At 38.0% G+C, this 23,864-nt stretch overlaps 1 protein-coding gene and 1 long non-coding RNA gene across 2 annotated transcripts in view; one reads left to right on the top strand and one right to left on the bottom strand.

The window, feature by feature from the left end:
- itfg1 (integrin alpha FG-GAP repeat containing 1) overlaps positions 1-23,864 on the top strand; it is a 223,503-nt gene that overhangs the window by 98,971 nt on the left and 100,668 nt on the right. The window lies entirely within an intron of this gene.
- Positions 1,334-23,382, bottom strand: LOC114459409 (uncharacterized). The gene is made up of 5 exons (XR_003673337.1): positions 23,273-23,382; positions 12,732-12,743; positions 7,105-7,109; positions 2,011-2,021; positions 1,334-1,344 (listed from the first exon to the last, which is right to left on the bottom strand). It is a non-coding gene; the product is annotated as an uncharacterized LOC114459409 (long non-coding RNA).

The raw sequence follows: 23,864 nt of genomic DNA, 5'->3' as shown, positions 1-23,864 counted from the left end.
TTGTACAGGTCCTGGAGCTTTGCACATCATGTAGAATAGAGAGACCTACCCAGAGCATATACAGTTATGTTTAGTCATTACCGTGGCTACAGAAGAACTGACACAAGCACCACATATATCCTACAAATCTTGTGTTCTCAATTATCATAAGCTTGACCTCATTTAGGTTTGTCATGTAACAGTTCATATTCTGATGAGATTAATCTAGCTATAGCATTCAGCAAAACACAGAAACCTAACAACTCAACATGCAAACTTAAAAAGGCTTATGTAAATCTGCTCAGCATTTAAAGCTTTAATGCCACATGGAAGATGAATTTATACATTATTACACTATGAAATTAATGTTATTGCTCTGACAGGGTTTAATGGATTGCAGCTGGTTTTTGCTGACTCACTCTTGTTGAAAATGACTATCTGGTCAATGGTCAAACCCCAAGGCCAGCAGGAGAGACGTATAAGAAGAAAATATGATTATGATCTCAGTACATCTCCATATACTTCATTGCTGATTTTAGTGGGTTATGTAGTGTATTAACTGTCAGTCTGTACCTGCCCCGGACTATATGCACTCTCGTTGGTGTTTGATAAAAATTATATGAAAATTAATAGCTTGGGTCTATTTCCAACCTTTTTCTTAATGTGAGGAAAGCTGCCCGTGGCCCGCAGGACACACAGTTTGAAACAATTTGCATTCAGAAATGTTGAAAATTGTTGTATGCTAAAGACGTGAACACTGCAGGCTTTTAAAGCACCATTGTAAGGTAAAGAGAGTGATTGTGAGAGTGTTCTTCAGCTTTCGGACATAAGGGCTGGTAAGGTGACGCTTTAGGAACCACTGCAGCTTGTGCTATGATGTGTGTTTGTTGAGGGCCCCATGTGGATTATCCAGCCATAAAGATGAAGATAAGATAGCTAAAGGGGTCGTGGCTTTGATTGTCTTTGCATGCTGATTGCTTTATGTGTTTGTCAATGTGTGCCTAACGCGCACATGTTCTGTTTGAAATCACACGACTGTAGAAAAAAACGCTTTAAAAGACTAAAACACAAACACACTGACATGCACAGAGACATTTGAACCCTGTGTTGTGAAGGCCTCACTGTAATCATCAGTAGGATAAATCCTGTCAGGCTTAACTATTTCAGACTTGTGTCTCACCAGCACTAATCACACAGGCCTTTTTACTTCCTGTTTTTGATCAATTCTTCATTTTCAGCTCAATTCTGTAATCCAGGGTCTTGGACGTTATTACTGAACTCCTTCCCAATAGAGTCTGAGCCCAACTGCAGCAAATCGCATCATCAGCATAAAAAGTAGTCAAAGGGCAGAAAAGAAATGGAAAGCTTAATCGAGGTCAAGTTCATAATACAAAAGCGAGGCTTATAGTTTATAAGAATCTACAGACAACTTTTGGTCTTGCAGCAATAACACAAAATAAATTATTTGATAAATACTGTAAATAAAGTAAAGGTCTGAAATTTCAACTTTTGATGAGACGACTGGTCTCAGATGTCTCCTAGTTGAAATGATTACGGTAAACCATTATTAGGTCTAACCTAATTGATGAAAGTCTAATTTTGAATCTGGTCTTGGACATCGACCTGTACTCTAGGTTACTTCTTCTCTAAATGGAATCAAACTCATCTTGGTTTAGCCAATATATTCATATGATGTTAAAAACAAGGTATTTTGTGTTTCTAAGGGTAACTTGTAAGTCTTTTTTGTGTGTTTTACACGAGTTGTGTACTTGTTTCTTTTCTTTCTGTCTAGGGATGTCCCGATACCACTTTTCCACTTCTGAAACAATACCGATATTGCAGCCTTGAGTATTGGTGCTGATATCGATCCAATACGATATCCTCATGAATCAGACTTACTTTTACTACTTATCTTTTAGTGTGGAATGTTAGAAAAGGCTTTATCTAGTGATGTCACTCAAACAGAGAACAATAGTCAGCAACAGGAGTTATGAGAAAAACTGACCCATTTATTATTAACCAATTGATTACACACATTTACACTTCAACATAATATCTACAATTGAATAAAATATATAAAAATAAATTATAAGACTCTGAAAAATAACCTAAATAAAGCCAATGAAAACAAATTATACTAATAAAGTGCAAACAATTCATGTTCACTTCAGTTATTTTTTACTGTCAGTATATGGTGGGAACAACTGAAGGCGGGGATAAAAACAACAACACAATATTGTCCACTGCTCATAGTTAAGAGTTCACAGCTCCAGTTTCACTGAAAGTGCCCAAAATAATGTGATCATTGCTCTTAGGCTTCACAAAAACAAAAAAAAATAGTGTAAACAAAATAAACACGTCACTCTAATAACAAGAGCAGAAAACAAATAATAATCAGTCATTTAACTAAACTGCTGATTACCCTTTATATTCTTTCATTTCCACTTTCTGCAGTCTGAGCATGATGTGGAGTTTTTTTTTGATGGTTTGCTTATCGGAGTGCTTAGATCGAAGATTTTAGATGCAGTCCAATAAAATCTGATATTTGTTTTCTGGCTGATATTGGACTGATATTCAATATCAATATTGGATCGGGGCACCCCTATTTCTGTCTCAATAAATACTTTGCAGTCCACTCTGAACCACTTTGTCATAGATTTCTCTCCACCTAAATGTTGTTTGCAAATCAAACATTTGGACAGTCAAAGCTTTTCTTTCTCTCTCTATCGCTCTCTCTCTCTCTCTCTCTCTCTCTCTCTCTCTCTCTCTCTCTCTCTCTCTTTTCTCTCTCTCCATTTTCATCTATCTTACTTGTTATTTAGAGCAACTTTTCAGATAAAAGTCCTGCCAGTCTTTGCCTCACAGCCAAATGATTGCTGAATTAAGTATTCAAAACAGGAGGAAGAGCAGAGGAAGGAGATGAAAGTAATCTGTCAGAATAAAAGTAACAATAAGCAGATAGATGCAGCAGAATTAACTGTTTGAACCTTCTTGAATGAATCATGTTATCGTGTCTAACATAAATTTGAGATTTCTGAAAATAAATTACCATAACTGTAGATAAATATGGTGCTGATTAATGCACTTTTGCTATTGGCTAGAAAATGATAGGTCCAAATCCAAGTGTTTCTTGTGGATTAGCAGTGGATTGCCTTTTTAATGTATTATAATGTACACCCCAATAACCAAGGAAGACACTGAAATAGAGTTTCTTTACTGAAAACCAACAATGGTTTATAGAAAAAGGCATTACAGCAGTTTTATATAAATAGCAAGTAGGGCTGGGCGATATACCGGTTCATACCAAATACTGGTATATATTTTCTTGTGTGACTTTTTAATATACCACCGTACCGGTATATTTAATTACACAACTTTCAGAACGCTACGCTGTGTTGCGTTTCAGACCGTACCCTTTTCAATGTTGCACTTCTAAATAGGAAGGTAAACAGTAGCACTCTGGTTTTAGTTGCAGTGTAAATCATACGTGTAAATGGATAAGAAAGACACAATTGAAAGCGCTGAAGCTGCATGTGAGCATGAGCCTGCGTGCACATGCCTCTGCTACAGGAGAACAACACTCACGGACACAGAGGCACGGTTAGCTTAGCATGTCGGCAGTAATACACAAAAAAAGAGAGCAAAGGATCGCAATTTGTAATTCCTATAACGCGGAAATAAGTCCTGGTGGAGCTGCAAACAAAACACTATTTTATTCACTATGAGAAACCACCACACCACTGAGTATGCAGCATTTAAAGCTAGAATTTAAGCTAATGCTAAAGCTAAGCTAGCGCGGTAAAGAGCCATTATGTACATTAATATACTATACGGTACATAATATACAAATATTTTAAGTGCCAAAAACACAGTAACTAGGAAATGATAAAACAACAAAATTAAATTAAATTGTTCACAAAATAAAAGGTTTAAAGGACCAGAAGCTGATTATATTTGAACATCCTGCTTTCTGTAGCAGCTCAGAGCTTCATTGAAAACATGGCGGACACAGCAGTTGCTCCATAGACTCACGAGTCTGTTGTTTATAGTGATGCACAGAGAAAACAAGCGGCTGGAACAGAGAACAAACACCGCGATCAGTGCGCCCTTATCTGGACATAAAGTGGAGAATTGAGCGGTGTTGTTCCAATCTACTCCCCCCTCCTCAACAAAATTGGTGTCCCCTGGCCATTACGGGAGTGACATTGTTAGAGACTTTTAATGGCATAATCTACGTTGTTGGATTTTAAAATGGTTTTAATCCTTTTATTTTCTCCTACCTGTTGTCTAGCATAGTGATTTACAACTGACAGAAAGTCTATCCCTCCATGTTAAAGTATATCTCCCATATTAAAGCACAAGTATCGAGTGTTGTATCATATATCATGTAGAACATCATAACTAATAACTATTCCTAATTTGAGCAACTTCACTCCTTCTTTAAGTTACAGGAGGTGCTGAACATTTCAAGCTGCATTTTGGATTTATTTTGACAGGTCCATAATACAGCTTTCAAAACTTATGTTACAGAAATGCGAAATGATAATAATAAAAACTGTTAGATTGGTACATTTGTTTTCATTCCCTATTTAGTGAATGAGACGTTCTATATATTTACTTTTTTATTTTTTTGCTGCCTCCCTGGCAAGAATCTCAAGAAGCCTCAACTGGAACCAATAAAGTCATACTGATAGATACTTAAACCACCATTTGTTCACTAGGTTTGCAGAGTATGTTCTTTTCAATGTGTTAGTTTAAATGCACACACTAGCTGGGTTTCAATTACAGATTTGTGCAAAATAAAAGCGATATTTCTAAATGTCGACTTGAGTGTGTTTCCATTGAAGCTTGTTTTGGGCCGGCGCCTCGTAACGCCTTTATTCCTGTATTCCTTTGTTGTTTCACGTCTAACATGGCACTAATGATTTTTAAGTATTTAACTAAGAAATGTCCCGGTGTCCTTCTGTTTACACGTACCGCAAGTTGTTTACTCGGAGAGAAGTGGTCATGTGACCAGGTACGTCATGTTCTGTGATGTTTATTTGTTGAAACAGTGTTTCTACAGCGCTTCTGCCACACATTTCAACATCAAAACATCTGAAATACCTCCTCATGAAAGCGTAAAAACTTTTTAGTGATATTTGAGTGTTTTATTTTTTTGAAACTCAGGTGTTTCCATTACCTGTTATTATTTTGCACTATTCAGATTTTACACATTTCCAAGGGTAATAGAAACCCATCAACTAACAAATACCCCCCATGGTTTGTTAGACAAATCTTGTCTATCTAAATATTTCTCTATCATCACAGATGATAATGATGATATAGATAATCAGTCTATAGACAAGTTGTCAATACATGATGTTTGTGTCTTCTTTTTGGTGTTCTAATTTGTTCTGAGAAACCTTGTGTAGTTTGGGGCTAACTCTATTGCTCTGTGAGTGAGCAGTTTAAACTTTGGTTTGGTACAATCTACATGTTGTAATAAATCAATTGCTGTTTATTTCAGTCTACCGATTCCAATGGCCTCTGGCTTTTTTTTCATCTTGGCAACACATGATAGCTAAAATAAAATGTAATGAAAGGTCCTCAATAGTAAGTCTTGAAGCAGCGCAATGAAGAGACATGTTATATAAGATGATGATTTAATCATTTATTTCAAGATTAGGTTTGACAGAGAAGACTAACCTTGATCAACACAGACACAGTGTATGATATAATAGAGAAGCCAAGCATCGCACTAGCCAAGTGTGTGTCGAGAGTTTGCTAAGTGCAACTCAATGTTAAAACGCTCATAAGAGGAAATAATGATCATTAAGACATGTCACCCTGGGACAGCAAGCTTTTTATTGACTAATAGGAAAAGCAGAAGTCAATAAAGTCACTTTTAGTGAGTTAAGAATTCCTCTGTCTGGGTGTTTCTTACATTTATTTTCAATGGTTTTCTTGATAAATGTCAAGTAACATTATGTTGTTATTCATTTAATTCTCATGGGATTGCAGGATTTTTCAAAAGGTAATGATCTGTTTTCTAGCTTATTATTGAAATCAAGTCTCGTATGTTTTTACCTACTATAGTGTGCACTCTGCACTGTAGTGTATAGAATAAACAGCAAAAACAAACCAGTGTACTTCTAGTATTATTTGTGGTGCTGACTTTTCTACAGTATATTTCCTGTCTTTGTGCTCGCAGCACCTGCAAAAAATTCCAGCAGTCAATAGCATTAATAAAAGTAGTAGAACTTAACCTGACATCTGACATGTGCTTGTTGATTGGGACTTTACCACATGCTGGCACACTCCTCATCAGACATGCCAGTAAGCATAAGTGCTCTCTCGAAATAACATCAGCTATAGGTCACGTTTAAGCTGTGTGTGTGTGTGTGTGTGTGTGTGTGTGTGTGTGTGTGTGTGTGTGTGTGTGTGTGTGTGTGTGTGTGTGTGTGTGTGTGTGTGTGTGTGTGTGTGTGTGTGTGTGTGTGTGTGTGTGTGTGTGTGTGTGTGTGTGTGCGTGCGTGCGTGCGTGCGTGCGTGCGTGCGTGCGTGCGTGCGTGCGTGCGTGCGTGCGTGCGTGCGTGCGTGCGTGCGTGCGTGCGTGCGTGCGTGCGGGGTTGGTGGCTGTGTGTACATGTGGCATAGGATCATTTGTGCCAGACATCAGCTCTCAGAATGGGATTATCCTGCTGTAATCATGGTGCTCCCACACTTTACTGTCTCTCATCCATACATTGATTAAAAGACATGGAGGTCAGCTTTAAGTGTGATCTGTCTCAAGCGACATATATAATTACATGTGTGCATGTCTTTAATGCGCTCATGTGTTTTCCAGGCAGCCGTTCTGTCACCCATATGGATAGATAGATGAAGTTGCACTGTTTACTTACACATCTCGTGTACCCATTTCATCCATTCTACTGTTGTGTTGCCCAGACTGTCCCAACTAATACAAAGCAATAGGCAGCATGTATCCCAGCTGCCAACTAAGGAAGAGGTGTCAATCATTGTATTAGCGCAAAACCTCTTGGGAAAGTGGAACGATACCACTGCACCCAAGAAAATGCATACGGGTAGAGCAGGAACATGCCAATTCTAGACCTAAAAATCATTGTTGTTTACATTTAAAACATAGTCTTTGAAGTACATTATATGTTTTTGAGCAAAGTAAACTCTAAGGGCAGTTTCTGCAGCAACACTAACAATGTTAAAATATGGTGGGATGGAATCATCTTACACTAGAGTAAATATTCACCTGGTACAGTCATACCTAGGACTATGTGCCAGAAGGTAATTAACTCTCCACACAGTGGGTTGTGAAGAAAATTTCCTGCTGCTTTTATCTGTGAAGTAATAACTAAGTTCATCAAATCCCCATCATGTTTTCAACTGAAATATTATGTTATATTTGTGTATGGAAAAGGAAAATAAAAAATTATACTGAACAAAAATATAAACACATTAACCAAAAATGCTGAGTTAAATTGATCTATAGAGAATTATGCTCAAATATAGTGTTTTATTGGTGTACTGAGTTAATTTGGCTCAATTCTAGTGACCCACCCCCCCATTGACCACTTCCTGTGAGATTACTCACACACTGATTATTCCACCCCTGATCTGCATATAGCATAACACAGAGTTGATCACAAGCAGTGTGATCAATACACAGACACTTATTGGAGCTGGATCAATAAAAGGCCACCTTGAAATATGCACTTTTGTCACAAGTCACAATGCCACAGTTGTCACAAGTCATGAGGGAGTGTGCCATTTGCATGATGGAAGCTGGGACATCTGTGACAGCCCGTATAAACTGAAACGTGTGAAGCACTCTGAATCGTCATGAACCTTTGGGATGTTTTGGATCAGCGAGTCAGATGGGTTGTGGTTCTAAGAAACAAGCACTAGCTCCAAGTTGCACTGCAGGAAGAATAGGACAACATTCCACTGGCCACTATTCACAATGTGGTTAACACTATATGCCAGACATGTACCGCTTTACACGATGCCAATGGTGGACACACTTGGTACTGAGTGCTGTGAACTCTGTGATAACTCTTGAATTGTGCACAGTAAATTGTTAGACATGTCTCTGTTGCTGGAATAATAGAGCAAGAATGAAATTATAATTGTTTTGTTGAAATATTTCACATATTTTAGCCTTTATATTTTTGTTCAGTGTAAATTATTAGACATTCCTTACTTTTTATCACTATTATATTGAGCGCAATGATTAGGAGGCAGGTTTTGTGGAATTCTGCATCCTGATATTTTCTATGTGAGGTCCACAGAACCTGAACATCTTCTAGAGGTTTCTGTCACCATTGAACTGGTTCTGGATGGAGTACTGGTGTGGTTCAATTTACATCCAGTCAACTTTCTTGCTCTGTGATGCTTTCATTGCCCTATAGCGACTAAACTGTTATCTGATAATGAAGTTAGTAGTGTTTCTGTTTTTGTTTGTGTTGTACTGCAGCTCAGGCAGCCGTCAGCAATGATACACTCGTCTTATTCTCTTGTACTTCTGACCTGCTGATGCCAAACATCGTGTGTGCGTGTGCGTGTGTGTGTGTGTGTGTTGCAGACCCCCTAATATCCTGAAATGAAGGGGATATAACGTGAAGGTAACAACTGAAAGTAGGAAAGTATTCATTCTGCTGCCTCCAAAGGTAGAAAGAGAACAGGCTAGAAAATGAGTTTTTGTTTTACATAAACATTGTTTTAAAATAAATGTATCTACAAAAACACGATAAGGAAGAAAATCTACAGCCAAAATCCAAGGCAAATGTGTTCTTCACCAACCCAACAACATTCACCCACTCACAGTTATAGCTCTCACTACAAAATGGAGTCACTGTTACTCTGCCTGTTTATTTTGTTTGATTGCCCATTTAGCGCAGGTGAGCTCATTATAGTGCAGAAGAGGAAGGGGAGGGGTAAAACACATTAAACACAAGAAGGCTGAAAACAAGGCAAGTCAGATCTATTAAGGTTGTGCAATTTACACCGAAAGCAGCCAAATGCACTTCACATGGTGCACAGTGCTGCATTTAAAGAGATGTACTGAAAACGACATACATGGTTGACAACTACCGGTTGATGTTCCCCCTCTTTTTTTATTATCCATAAACCAGTTTTTTTTTTATTAATATTATTTTTGTTGACTGACACTGACTAGTAAACATCCATCCATCCATCCATCTATGCATCCAACATCTCTGTTTTTCCTGATTAGAATAACGACTATACTAACAACTAAACAAACCCACACAAGACTAGACTGTACGAATAAATGTGATGATCAGAGACAAACCCTCAGCATAAATAGTTTTCGCTCTAAATGTAATATATATATATATATTTTTTTTTCCTGACTAAAAAGATTATGACAAAGTGAAAATAATAAATGTGTGACTGTCCACTACAACTGAACAGCTACAGTATAACACAAAGGTATTAATATGAGATGATTAGAAACCTGAAACAAAGATGGTCCAATCATGAAAAAGTGTATCTATACATTTTAAGTGTCATATATTTGTCATATATATAAAACTGAGCACATGCAAAAGTTAACGTAATGTCAGAATCTGTAAGTGTATCTTTGCTTTGAAATAAACCAAGAGCATTACAGCAGTGTTTTAGTTAATGATAGCAACTAGGAATGTTGTCTTAGCAGGCCATGTACTTTCTGTCAAATGAACCAGAATGATTTGTGAAGTGACTTAAAGTACAAGTTAGTAAGAACTGAATAATCCTCATTTAAAACTGTTACATCTTCAATCAGGAGTTAAACAATACATGAAAAATTCTGCTGTCAATCATTCCTTCCCATCTCATTTTATAAAATAGGCCTTTTCATTGATGCCTCAGATGGTTCGTGCTTTTCAGGAATGTACCACTGCTGCCTGTCATGTCAAAGATAATAAATAGCCTTTCACTGTCTTTAACTTTAGAAAGTAATTAAATCTTCATTGTTTGGGTTAACTGTTCTTCTCGGTCATTGAGTGTTTTAGTAATTTCTAGTTCAGGAGAAAAATGTGTGAAATTAAATGATGTGAATTCTGTGACTTAATCACTAACGGAGATCTGTGTTTTTTTTTTTTTTTTCTTAGTGGTTTGAGTTTCTCTCGGAAACATTTATGATGGAGCATTTTAAATAGAGTTTTATGTTCCTTCCCTAAAGGCACTGATGACATTTTTCCCACACTTACACACCTACTCATCTTAAACAAAGCACAAAACAAGGAGCTTGATTTCCCGAAAAGTACAAAATGAAAAGAAACACGCCCATGCCCAGCATCCACTTTCCATCCTTTATTCATTTTTTGGTCATCGAATGCTGTCAAAGGAGATCTAAGCTGCTGCTGCTGCTGCTTTGTGGACTCCAGCTCTTGTTTTTCTCAAATCAAACAGCAAATAGATGTCGTTAGACTATTTTTGTAGAGATTGTGATTGTTAGGCAGAGATGCCAGCAGCGTTTTCAGGTGCTACACACACCCACCCACACACACACTTTCCATCCTTTGCTCCATTTCCTGTCCTCAGGGAGGCAGAGTGCCCCGTTGCCTCAGACTGTTTGATGTCAAATGGACAACCTCAGCTTCATACGAGGCTCCTGTCCCAGATGGAAGGGTTTAAATGTCACCCTCCGCCCTCCACTGGGCTTCTTAAGCATAGGTGTGTGACGTGAGTGTGTATGTCGTATGCCTGTGTCCTCTTGCTCATTTAATAGTCTGCCGTGTCCCATGTAGTCATGCATGTTGCTGTGTGAGGTGAGAGGAGCTATTTATGGACGAGAAATGAGGTCACAGATGGAAACAACAAAACTTAAGTGATTTTTGCTGTAACACACAACCTGACACGACAGCACACCCCAACGCACCCCTCCTCACCTGATTACAGATACAGCTTTCTTTGGAAAGACGTCCAAGTCAACTAACAGGACAAGCCTGTTAGAAAGGTGACACATGCACACACTCATAAACAAGGCACAAACACACTTCTGTGGAGAATTCTTCAGCAAGTGTCTGACAGAAAGAGAAGAATGGAGGTTAACATCTGATTCTTTTCTTGACACAATACATTGAGGAGAACAAGATCAAACTCTCACTCTAAAGAACATCAATGCAGATGCATTATATGTAGTGATTGCTTTTCTAATACATTTTATTTTTGGTATCTAGAGGTTATCTCCAAGCAAACATCACACCAGATGTTTCCCTGCAGATGACTTACAGTGAGTCCGAGCAAAAGATGATTACGTCCCTTTTTAAAGATTGTGCATGATTCAAAGGAAATTCTTTTGATTTTGCACTGATAGTGTGTTCTATTTATATTTGCTGCTTTATGTCAGTAGGCTTGGGTTCACCAACCTAGTAGATGTCGACTGACTGTAACTACAGTAAACTACAGTAAAAAGATCAAAAATTGGTGTTTGCTTATGTTTCTGTCGTGCAAAACAGGCTGAATGAAGAGTGATGGCAAATATTACTGTGTTTACCTTATAGTTTTTTTTTAAAAGGCAGGCAGCATGATTGCATGTCTATTTAAACTTTAAGAGAACAATTTAATTCTCTACTATGGCCTAAAACAGTTTCTACAGGCTGAGAAAACGTCAGTTTGTGCCCCCTGATGTGATTTTTAGCATTGCAGCTTGAAACTGTAAGAGAACGTCTATTTAAGGGAATGTGTTTTTTTTAACATAATATAAAAATCATTCCAAGAAAAATAAATGAAGCAACATTCACTGTCCTTCCATCATACACAACTTTACATGTTTCAAACCTTACCTTAAAAGGATGCTACTACAAGGCTACATAACCTGTTTCTTGTTACTTCATGCATTCTTGGTCAAAATGCATCGACCTATACATTCTGCTCAATGCTTTACATTCTGCTTCACATGCACTCACTGTGCCATGTTTCTGTTTATTTCAACTTACGGTTTTTTTTTCTTCCCCTATTCCAAAGGTGTTTGTTGCAGTATAGAAATCAGAAGAAAAAAGCCACAGAGATATTAAAATATTTTTTTGTAAAGGAGAAAATACCTATCAGAAATGTCATTGTCGTACCTTCTTTTGTGTTATAATACCCATTTTGCATCACAGAAAAATGCAGATACATTTATTGTTTGAGTGAATGAAATGTAATGCAACAGTTAATATTCTCGTAAATTCAAGGTCCAATGCATTTTTCTTGAGAAAGCCTAGATGATGTAACATCAAATGAACGTTTATGTTTTATGTAGCTCAAAGTACACATGCATTTGTACCTTAGTTATTATGTTTCTATCCATCAGTATGCACTCCAACCGAGCAACTGCCAAGAGCTTAACAGGCTGTTGCTAGGCAATGCCATTTAAAATCCATCCCTCACTGAGTGTTGGGAGCAGGGTAGCAGTGTTTGTCTCTAGGTTCTGATGCTAATTCCAAGGTGGAGAATGGAGAAGCATGAGACATTTGCCTTGTTAGTCTTGTGTAATATTCTCTTTTCAAAGTGCAGCTTAGTTTCAGGGAGGCTGGTTTGACCTCAGTTGACATTGTAAGCAATGAAGACTAAACAGCTCTCGAAGAATCTGTTTTGTGATCGCATAATGAGAGAGGATTATTCTTATTTTGTAAATGCTGGTCCTTGATGTAAATGAGTATGCTAGTGCCTGTTCATAAATAAGGATCTAAATGCCTTTTGTTATTGACCGAGTTCACCACAATAACACTCAATCCTTCAGCAGTTTGGGTACTTTTACAGTTTACTGCCATGTGTTTCTTGATGGTTTAATGCTATTGTACAGCAGCTGTTGAGTGATGGAAACCTGGTTTATAGTTACTGACACAGTATCTTGTCTACTTATACAGTACTATCATATAATGGTATTGTGCAGGAACAAAAGTGGCTAAATGGTTTATGGTTTTCCGTAGAATGATGAGCTCATTGGTGCTGGAGCTCCGACTTCCTGCACCAATTAAAGAAGTCCCTGATCGAGGTCTCCTTACTGAGATTGCTAGAATGGTCTTGACAACAGGATTTACTAATTTGGTGGCATTAACTTAACCAACTGGCTTCTAGAGAACACTTGTTTTTGAGTAATTGGTGTTGCCTATTTGACCATTTCACAACATTAGGAACTTACCAATCTTTCATGTTAGTTACATTACCTGTTTGATAATGCATTAAAGAATATTTAGCATTTTTTCCTATTAGATTAGTGCAGTAAAACTGGAAAATTGAAAGTACATAAAACCTCTAAAAAGAGCTAATGAAAAGAAGCAGAATTTAAAAAACATTTAAAGCTGCTTAACCACCTAAATCATATGTTTTTTAACTGTAACTGTATGTCATCTAAAAGTTATTTTCATCCACTACTGATGCCATTGTGACCACAAAAACTCTGCCAAAGTGACATTTCTGGTATTTCCACAGATTGAATGGTGTTGACAAAACAATGACGGTTGTTGATATTGTGGCTACTACAGAAACACCCAAATCGGAATGGCAGCATGTCACAGGGAACTTGATAAACAAAGCAAATCACTGTCTTCCTTGTCTGGCAAAGAAACACTAGAAATCATATTAAAAAAAGAAGCACAAACACTTCTTAAAGAATTTCTCCACTTCTTCGCCGCCATTGTATTTTTCTGCAGGACTTCCAATCCCCCAATGCAATGTATAATTCCAGAAGTTCAAGTCACATGACCATTTTTCAGTGACCCGTTTGTTTATGGTAAGGTCAAAAACAAACTTTCAAGTGGCAATTCCTGTTTTTGACATTTGTTTGTGAGTAAATCCTTGGGACAATGTTTTTGGAAAGGAAAAAAAAAACTTTTTATTTGTCTAATTTGTATCTCTTTGTACTTACATACTGGAACTCAATAGGAATATAAAAATAAACAATAAGAAGAAGATACAAATATCACAAATGTTTCGCAAACGCAAAAAGACAGAGACTGACAATACAGGCCAGTCTGAAATTAAAACCCACTCATGTCATCATTATGACATTTTTCAAGAAAACATTCCTATCTCAGAATGAACTTTGAGTAACACGTTTTTTTTAAACACCAAACTACAACCAGAACTGAGGGGGCAGAAAACCACTTTGCATTAACCCAATATTAGTTTTAACAATTTTAATGCATTTCACAGCCACAATTAACCCTCCTTACCCTCCGTATAGAGTTGAATTCAAGTGCAGCATGATAGTTCAGAAAGAGTTTCACATTCAGTATCATCATTCAGTATGATGAGCTGACATGTTGTTTGTGCAGAGGTAGGAAAAAAATTAACTTTTATTTGAGGTACATGCTGTGTGATTTCTTGATAACTTTCAACTAGCATATTTGTCCTTTTTCTCAGTTTATTTTATTTAAACCTGCATCCTGTTTTGGTCTAAAATCTGGTTTATCTATCGAAGAGCCAGATTATCCATTTGACGGCGCCTAAACCACTTCTGTTTTTCTTTGTTTTCCATGGGTAGCTTGTTGTAATGTTATATGTTGTTTTTTTGTCATGGTTTAAGGAGCTCAGTTAGTCATTTTGGGACGAGACTCGAGTGAACAGCACCAGGATTGAGGACGTACGGGTTGCTGCACTATTGCTCTGTGACAGATGGGGCCTTCAAGCCATTTGCCCTGACTCACTCTCAGGCTTTAGAGCTCATCCCCTCACACTTTGTGTCAACAGTTCAGTTTTTATTCAACGTAATTCAAGTCTTTTCTCTGTAATTGTCTCTGACTTTGTGTTTGGCAAAAACAAAAAAAGATTGAACAGATTCTCCCGTTGATGCTCAAAAGGTCTGAAAAGGTAAACTGATCACAAACTGATTTGATTCTTCATGTACATAAAAAAAAAAAAAACTTGTTTGTTTTTAATTTCAAACTACAACATTTCCAACATAGTTGTTGTCACACAGGAATAAAAACGGTGAAGTATTATACAAGTGACTGATGGCGGGTGATCTGTGTGGAGGATTGATAGTACTGTAGCATGTACTTTGGCATTGATTGTTGTGTCGTGAGTCATTGCCTGTGTTCATCACACGGCATCGACAACCTATCACTGTCTGGATATCACATGATCTACAAGAACCCGCACGCTCGTTTTTGTCACATACTGTACATTCTTGATACTATCTCCTGTTGTCATTCTCTTTCCTGAGCCGTCAACTTGTCAGTGGGTTGTTTACCCTACTACAACTGAGTCATTGTACCTAGGAATTACCATAGTAGTTATATCATCACGGTTAATTTTCATACTTGAGAAAGCTCCATCAGTGCTGTAGGTGGCATAACGGCATACATTAGTTTTGTTTCTGATGTTTTGCTGTCCTTGTGCTTTATATTTAGATTATTGTAGGACAGACAATACAATACTCTTGAAGAAAGTCAAGTCTTTAAAAGAATTGGCCATCTCAAAAAATTCACAGATTTGTCAAAATATATATATATATATATATACAAACTTCAGACATAAGGCAAGGCAAATTTATTTTTATAATGCATTTTACACACAAGACAATTCAATGTGCTTTACATTGTTAAAAAGTACAACAGAAAACATTAAACAGTTTAAAAAAAATGAGAAGATTATTATCTTTAGTACGGTTTAAAATCAACAGGAATGACATTGAATAAACAATAAAAATTTATAGTAAATATCTACCTCACAGTCATACACAGTAGATAAAAAGAGAGCCTTTAAATTTGATTTAAAAATGTCCCCATGTGATGCTGACTTCAGCTCTGCTGCAGTTTGTTCCACTTCTTTGCAGCATAACAACTAAAAGCAGCATCACCATGTTTACTGTGAGCTCTGGGCTCCACTATCTGACCTGTTTCCATAGATCTGAGAGACCTGCTGGGTTCATACCTGACTAACATCTCACTGATGTATTCTGGACCAAACCATTTACATGTTTATACACCGGCAGCAGAACTTTAAAGTCTATTCTGAGGCTGACTGGGAGCCAGTGTAAAGACTTTAAAACTGGAGTAATGTGTTTTGACCTATTTGTTCTGGTTCAGACCCGAGCTGTAGCTATTTGATGCTTTTTTGGGGAATTAACAATCAGATTTTAAATTCTGCACTATCTCAGTCTTACAATTTTTTAAAATTTTCATGTATTTATTTAGAACACATTAAAGAAATCTATTTTGATGATGTTGAGTGCTTCTTACCTTAATTGATTTACATGCACTCCTGCCTTTGCTAACCCATACACAAGATGGCGGAGCCCGGTAACATCTGTCCAAGGGTGATGAGGTGTCTACATATATTATGTCTATGCTTTCACCAGTTAGTTGTTTTCAGGTTTGTGCAGGTATGAGTGTGTTGAGGCAGCGTGCACTGACTTGGCTATGTACGGCATGATATACAAGTATAATAGCCAGTAGAGCAAAAAATACCATGTACACATACAGGAGGTATCGAGTCCTCGAGAATGCACCAAATATGGAGCTTGTAAAATAGTAAAATCTCAAGTTTGAGGCCCCCTGATTTACATCCACTAACAAACATTCTGTGCACAGGCACTTCCTAAACAAGAATGATGGAAGGCAATCAGGGAAATAGGTTTCACCTGTGATAAAACAAAACTGAGAGGGATTCTACCATATTCTACCATGCTTTTTGCACTTACACATTGACAAGACAAGGTGTGCCATACACAAGAAAATACTGTAATCCAAACACAGACACAGAGAATACCAAACAAGTTAACAACTGAATGGAAAAAAAAAACCTGTAGGGTTTTAAACCAATGACCTTCAACTAACATCACTGTAATACCAACTAAAATAGATGGGTAAACATAAACATGAAAGGTAAAAACAAGTTAAAGCTATTGACTCCAGTTTTGACACAAATTGCAATGGAGAGAGAAAGTTTGGGCTGACTGTGATTAGTGATTAGATTTTTCTGTCATATACTATAAGGAGCACATGAGGTTAGTCTGAAAATAAATGTTAAAAGCTGATATGTTGTTTTTTTCCAGGTTTAGCTGCAGATGGAATTTGATTCTCCAACAAGGGAATGATTTTCCTTACCCCGTCTCTTGTCACTGATCATGAGCTTTGGCCCTGGTGTATAAAGGTCTGGGGCATCATCCATCCACCCACTCACTGTCCTCCTCCACATGTGAACATAATTCTACTGTACATAGCACCTCTCGGTTCTTTTTCTTCGAGCAACACTATACTGCACTTTAGATTTCAGTTGGATAGATCTAGAAGGTTTTAGCCATTTATTACAGCATACTATATGTTCCTTTAGGTTCAAAGTTTAAACCAGAGAATGGGCAACTTTTTAATCACAGTGGGGAGTGGACCCAAAATGTGATTGTCTGGTCCGAGGGCCACATTATTAACATCCATATATCGAAGCCTTAACACAGAAAAGAACAAAGGGTTTTTTTGTTTTTGTTGTTAGTGTGTCCAATCCAATCTATTTATAAAGCACTGTTAAAAACAACTCAGTTGACAAAAGGGCTGCACAACAGGGCAATAAAAATACTATTATAAATACAACAGTACAGTGGCATCACAGAGTACAACTGGAACAGTAAAAGTCACCTTCAACACTGGATAAACGCTAAAGAAAACATGCGTGTCTTAAAGTGTGATTTAAAAGAAGGAAGGGAGTCGGCCTGTCAAATGTACAGAGGCAGCTCATTTCACAGTTAAAGACCAACATCAGAAAATGCTCGATCTCCTCTAAGTTTGTGATGCGTCTGAGGGACCATAAGCAACGCTTGATCGGCTAGCCTGAGTGAACGTGCTGGGGAGCAGGACACGAGCAGGTCAGACAGATAACGCGGGGAAAGGCCAATGAGGCATTCAAAGACAAACAACAGAATTTTAAAATCAATTCTGTATTGGACTGGGAGCCAGTGAAGGGAAGACTGAACAGGTGAAACATGATCATGTTCTTGTGAGCCAGTTAAAAGGCGTGTTACAGCATTCTGAACCAGCTGCAGGCACGTGAGCAAGGACTGACTGATGCCGGTGTACAGAGCGTTACAATAGTCCAGCCATGTTGTGACAAAAGCATGGATCAGTATTTCAAAATGATGCCTTGAAAGTGAGGACTTTATCTTTGCTAGTTGCCTTAGATCAGGGGTCCCCAATCCTGGTCCTCAAGTGCCAAATGTCAAATGATGAACTCATCATCAAGCTCTGCAGAAGCCTGATAACGATCCTGGTCATTTCAATCAGGTGTGTTGGAAGAGGGAAACATCTAAAACATACTGGATAGTGGCCCTTGAGGACCATGATTGGGGACCCCTGCCTTAGAGGAAATTTCTTGCCTTCGCCACAGCACTAATTTGTTTGTCATATTTAGAATTTTGATCCATTTTCACTCCAAGATTGGAAACAGTGGGCTTGACAAACTGTGACAACGATTCTAGGTTTACCGAGGCTGCACTACCACAATTGCTCGGCCCAACTTGGAGGACTTCAGCCTTTCTATCATTGAAGTGCAAAAAGTTAGCTGTAGATGAGAGTGTCACAGGCTCAAACTGACAGAACAAGGTTGTGCATGTGATTTAGTCAGCCACACCAACAGAAGGATGACTGATAAGGACCCTAGTGGTCACAACCTTATTTATAAAAATGTTCAAGAAGTTTTCACACACTGCAGGTGTCGCTTCTAGGCTATTGGATTGAGGAACATTAAGAGCAGTATTCACCAGATTAAAAAGAACCCGAGGGTCGTTCCTGTTGGATGTAACCATATCAGCAAAATACATAGCCTTGGCAGATTCCACACTTTTTTGATAGTTATGCAAACTGTCCTTTAACATTTGAAAGGAAACCTGCAACTTATCCCTTTTTCACCTTCACTCAGCTCTCCTGCACTCACTTCGAGCAGCGCGAGTGAACTCATTAAGCCACGGCTCAGATCTAGGTTTCACTCCTAGCTTTTAGGAGCCACATTGTCCACAATTGATTGACAAGTTCAGTCAAAACATATGGAAAACTAATCGATATCATAATCAAGACAAGAACGATCATTTGCCAATAGTGACTGGTCAAAAGCTGCAGAGAACTGAGCAGCAGTGGAAGAGTTAATTACACGACAGCAGAGCACAGGAGCGGACAGGTTAACATTGCAAAAAGAGGCACATCAAAAAGAATCGGCAAGTGGTCTGAAAACACTGCTTTGTACACCTCCAAATTACACACTGAAAAACCGTATGTTAAAACAAGGTCCAATGTATGTCCATGCTCCTGTGTGGGTCCAGAAACAGACTGCACAAAGTTAAAACTTTCAATAAGATCCAAAAAGCATTTCACAATATGTTTCTCAGTGCAGCATACATGAATATTAAAGTTTCCGACAATCAGTATGCGGTCGCATTTTGACATATTTTAGCTAAGAATTTGGAGTCACTTAGAAAGTCTTTGTTGTATTTGTGTAGCCTGTATACAACAACGCACAACACGGGAAGATCAGAATACAAAACTAATGTGTTTATCTCAAAGCTCGTCGTAGAAATATTCAAAGCGAACTGTGTGCACTTAAAGCATTTCTTATAGACACTTGCTACTCCACCTCCACGCCCCGTTGTTCTTGGCATGGAGAGATAGGTAAGTCAACAGGCAAAAGTTCAGCGAAGGCACTGTGTATATTTTGTGCGTATATGTGTGTACATTTTTCTGTCTTTTTTGTATATTTTAGTTGTCTTGTGTGTTTTTGTTGGCCCTTTCTATGTTTAGGTTGTTATCTTGTGTATTTTTCAGTAATTTTGGAGTCATTTGCTACAAGCCTATTTCTGCTTTACAGGGCACATAAGACCAAAATTCATGTTGATGCTAAATATAAGAACACATCCTAGATATTGCATCCACAAAATATTATGTCAATCTTAAGTAAAATTTTTCCTTTTAACTTTAGTTTTTGCTGCATTTCATGTCTGCTTTACCATAAATGCGTCGTGACGCAGCAGAAAGGACCATGCAAGCCTTCCTAAAGCTTCACTACAGCCTGAGAGCTCAGTCTAACGACATCTATGTAGTTGGATAGCATCATCATTATGATCATTACACCTACTCTCAAAGATGTCTCCATACTTTGTAGCAGCTCATTTTTTTTCTGCCAATGGGGTTTCCTTATTTACACAGAGCCTGATGCTCCTACAGTTGAGCACAGACAGCTGGGCTGCTTCCTCATCATATTGGGTTCATATTAGAGTGCTGGTTTGACCCCGACACAGTTGAATATAATTGTTTTTTCATAGTTAATGACACATTTACATTTTTTTGTGTGGAAAGCCCACTTTTATTAAGCAACTGTGACAGATGAACGCATCAGCGTGCAAGGCTTACGCAGTCTTCAGTGTCTGTAATATGCAAAGGCTGGTAGAGTTTCCAAAACTAGCACTTAAGTGTGAGTACTTTTACTTTAGATCATCATGACTCAAGTAAAAAGCACTTCCTCCAAATAGTTACTTGAGTAAGACTATGTAAGTTGTTAAAAACAACTGAAGTACTGAGTTACTGGTGAGTAACTTCTAATTTATTTATTTTGTAATCAGTGCGTAAACGTGATTTTTCATATTTATTTTTTTTTCGTAGAACAAGATGGTATTTAAAAACATGATGCCAAAACTGTTTGCGTGAAAGAGGCTTTAATCTCTATTTTACTAAAAAAAGAATAAAAAAGTTTATTTATTGTTCTCAAGAACAATAAATAAATAAATTTAGTGCTGGCTTTGAGTAACTTATTGCTCTAAATTTGTGTAAAAGATGTCTACTAACCCGTTATCTCCCACACAATTCAAATATGTTAAATAACATTTTAGAAAGAAGGGGAAAAATACAATGTTCCTGGGGCCTCATTTATAAAACGTTGGGTTGAATCTATGCTAAAATCTGAAAATGTGCTACGCCAGAGAAAATTCCGATTCATAAAACCATGCAAAGTGCACTTGCACTTGCACGCATTTTTCCCATTATAAATCACAGCCCAGCTAGATGTTGGCGGTGGAGATTTCACTTCATATGCCACCCTCGACATGCCCACATTCTACCATAAACGGTCAATGCAAAGGAGCACATGAATGATTTAGGCATCTAAACGAGCTGCTGACCAATGGGATTCTATGATCGTTTGTGGCAGAAGTGACAAGGAAAAGATATTCAGAACAAGGATGAGATGCATGTGAGAAATGAATGCCAGAAAAAGAGTATTTGTATATGCTCAATGTGCCACAATCTATTAGACGTGTTTCCCTCTGATGAATAATGTACAAAAAAATGGGGGGAAATGCAAATAAATGTATGCAGTGGACACAACCAGGAATTGTTTGCGGTGACTGTTTTATGCGCCGAAAGTAGTACAACCCACAGGCAGGTGCAAACTCACACACACAGATCAGCTGCACTGAATGTTGACACAAAACACAGCGGAGTTGGGGAAAAATTGCTCTAGTTAACCTTTCTAGTATATGAAAATAACTTCAATAAATCAATAGTCAATATTAACAGCCACTGAATGAGAAAATTCTGAGTAAAATGTGTGTGAGGGAGAGAAAAAGTTGGACACCTGAGGCGGTGCATGTGGAGTCTGGTGTGACTGCGGTGCAGAGGGTCATTGTGCGTAGAGCTCCATGGATGTTGCTCTGGACGCACCGCTCCAATGAGCTCTTGTGTTGTTCTCTCCATGGTTTGACCTTAAAACTCTCGTGTCACGTTGATGGCAGGAGCGTCAGGCCAGAATCCACTGACCAGCTGTGTAATTTACGCATTGATGGCACAATGTTCACAAATGAGTGTGCGTGACAAGGGCTGCTCAGGAGCTCAGACCTGCTGGATGATGGTCAGTAGATCATCTTCCAATGGTGCAGACTGATTGCCACTCTTTTGCTGCATTAACTCAGATCAATGACATCAACAGATCAATAGGATGGTTTCTTTCCAAATCTGCCTGTTTTCCATGGACTCAGAGCAAAGTTACAGGACCTGACGGGACAGCCACATTAATGAGGTTTTAAAGTTGTTTTTTAGAAAAAAAATTAAATCAGTCAGAATTGAATTACTGATATGTCAGCTTGGGATTGTAACTAGTGAGAATGTAATTTCAGATATCTACAATTGCATTACAGATATCTAAAATATACTGTAATTATGACTTGTAACAAATTTATTTTAAATATCTACAAAGCCTTTTAAAACTAGTCAGGATTGAAGTATAGATATCAAAATATAGACTTTCCACTAGTTAAAATAACATATCCAATTAAATGTTAAAACGGCTTGCCTAGCACACCATTTTAATATTTAATCTGATATATGGGACATATCAATTGCAATTGTTGATATGTTGATATGTGGGTGGGGCATCACATATTCCAAATTCATGCATAATGTAATGAGGCATGAAAGCCAACAATAGAGGAGGAGGAGGAGCTAACAAGCAGAACGAAGTAGGAAGCATTTGATGCTGACACAATGTCTCTGAATGTTTAATGTGTTCAATTAGAGTCAAACAGAGTTATTACAGAGCGGTAACACCAACATTCTTCTTCATACAGACACCTGTTGCATCGATCCTGACATTTCCCTGATCCACACGTCCGTCTCTGAATGTCTTTGTAGAAAGTTGGTCAGTAATCCTCATTAGGTTGACAGTCGAGGCATTTATGGCGCACAGTTCCGCCTGACTGCATACAGCTGTGTATAATATATGTCCGTTTAATGACAAAGCATTTACGTTTGATTTTATTAATAACTTTCTCTATCCTGCTTTTCTCCTTCTGCTCCACTTTAGGGAGCAGTGATCGGCATTTATTGAATAAGTTAGGTGGGTTGATTTTAAAATCAACCAATCACGTCCACATATCCGAAATGAATCTGACCCCTCCCACAGATCACATTAAATGTCAAAACAGCGTGCTAGGCAAGCAGAACTAAGTAACTTTTTCACCTTAATAAATCCTTCTCGTAGTCTCGCACACACAAATATCCATCCGTCTATCCATCCATCATTCATCTATTTTCAGAGCCACTTTGTCAGCACACAAACAAAAACACTTCCGTATTACTCCCACATCATTCATTTATTTTACTTGTCTCTCTTCCTCATACTGTTCCCATGGTCACATGGGACTATATGTGTGAAGGCACCTTCAGTGTCACTGTTATATTAGGATTTTTCAGTGATCGGTTGCTATCGTCTTGGGAGGTGCGCATGTAGCTGTGGTGTGGGGCAGGCGGTGGGGGGTGCGGAGTGATTACGACAGTGACAAAACTAAAAGGGACCTTTGGGGGGGCGCTGAGTGCAAGTTACTTAGTTCTACTTTAACATGTGGAAATTGAGTTGTAGATATCTATAATTGTTATTCTTACACGTGAAAAAGAAATTACTGATACCTATAACTATGTTTTAAGTTGTCAAAATGTAATTACTACATGTGAAAATATATTTTTAACATGTCAAAATTGTAATCCAGATATCTGAAATCAACATTTCGACATGTCAAATTCATGTCGAAATGTAATTCCCACGAGTGAAAATTAAAATTGCAACTAGTAAGCCCCACTGATTAAGTTAAAACGGCTTTCCATAAAGGCACTCAGCATCTCTGTTGGGTGAGAGCAGTGTCGCTCTGCTGTCCTCCTGCCCTTACTGAGGGTCCCAGTCACTCACTGCAGTAAGTATAACCAGATTGAATGACCATCGCTCCGCTACAGTTACATCAACCATTCATCAAAGCTAGTTCCCTTTACCCACCCTCTCTGTCTCTCTCTGCTCACGAACTCACACCCCACAAAATCCTTTTTAAGTATAACAACTGCACTATGAGAAAATGCCTCAACCCTTAAAGGCATCTCAACAGAGCCCTTGGGTTTGTGATTTTCAAAGAGCAACAAGGCAACAGTGTTTAATAG

Source organism: Gouania willdenowi, chromosome 3, assembly GCF_900634775.1.
Source record: "Gouania willdenowi chromosome 3, fGouWil2.1, whole genome shotgun sequence".
Classification (NCBI taxonomy): domain Eukaryota; kingdom Metazoa; phylum Chordata; class Actinopteri; order Blenniiformes; family Gobiesocidae; genus Gouania; species Gouania willdenowi.
Note: the sequence above shows the minus strand (reverse complement) of the source record. Positions and strands in the feature narration are given on the sequence as shown.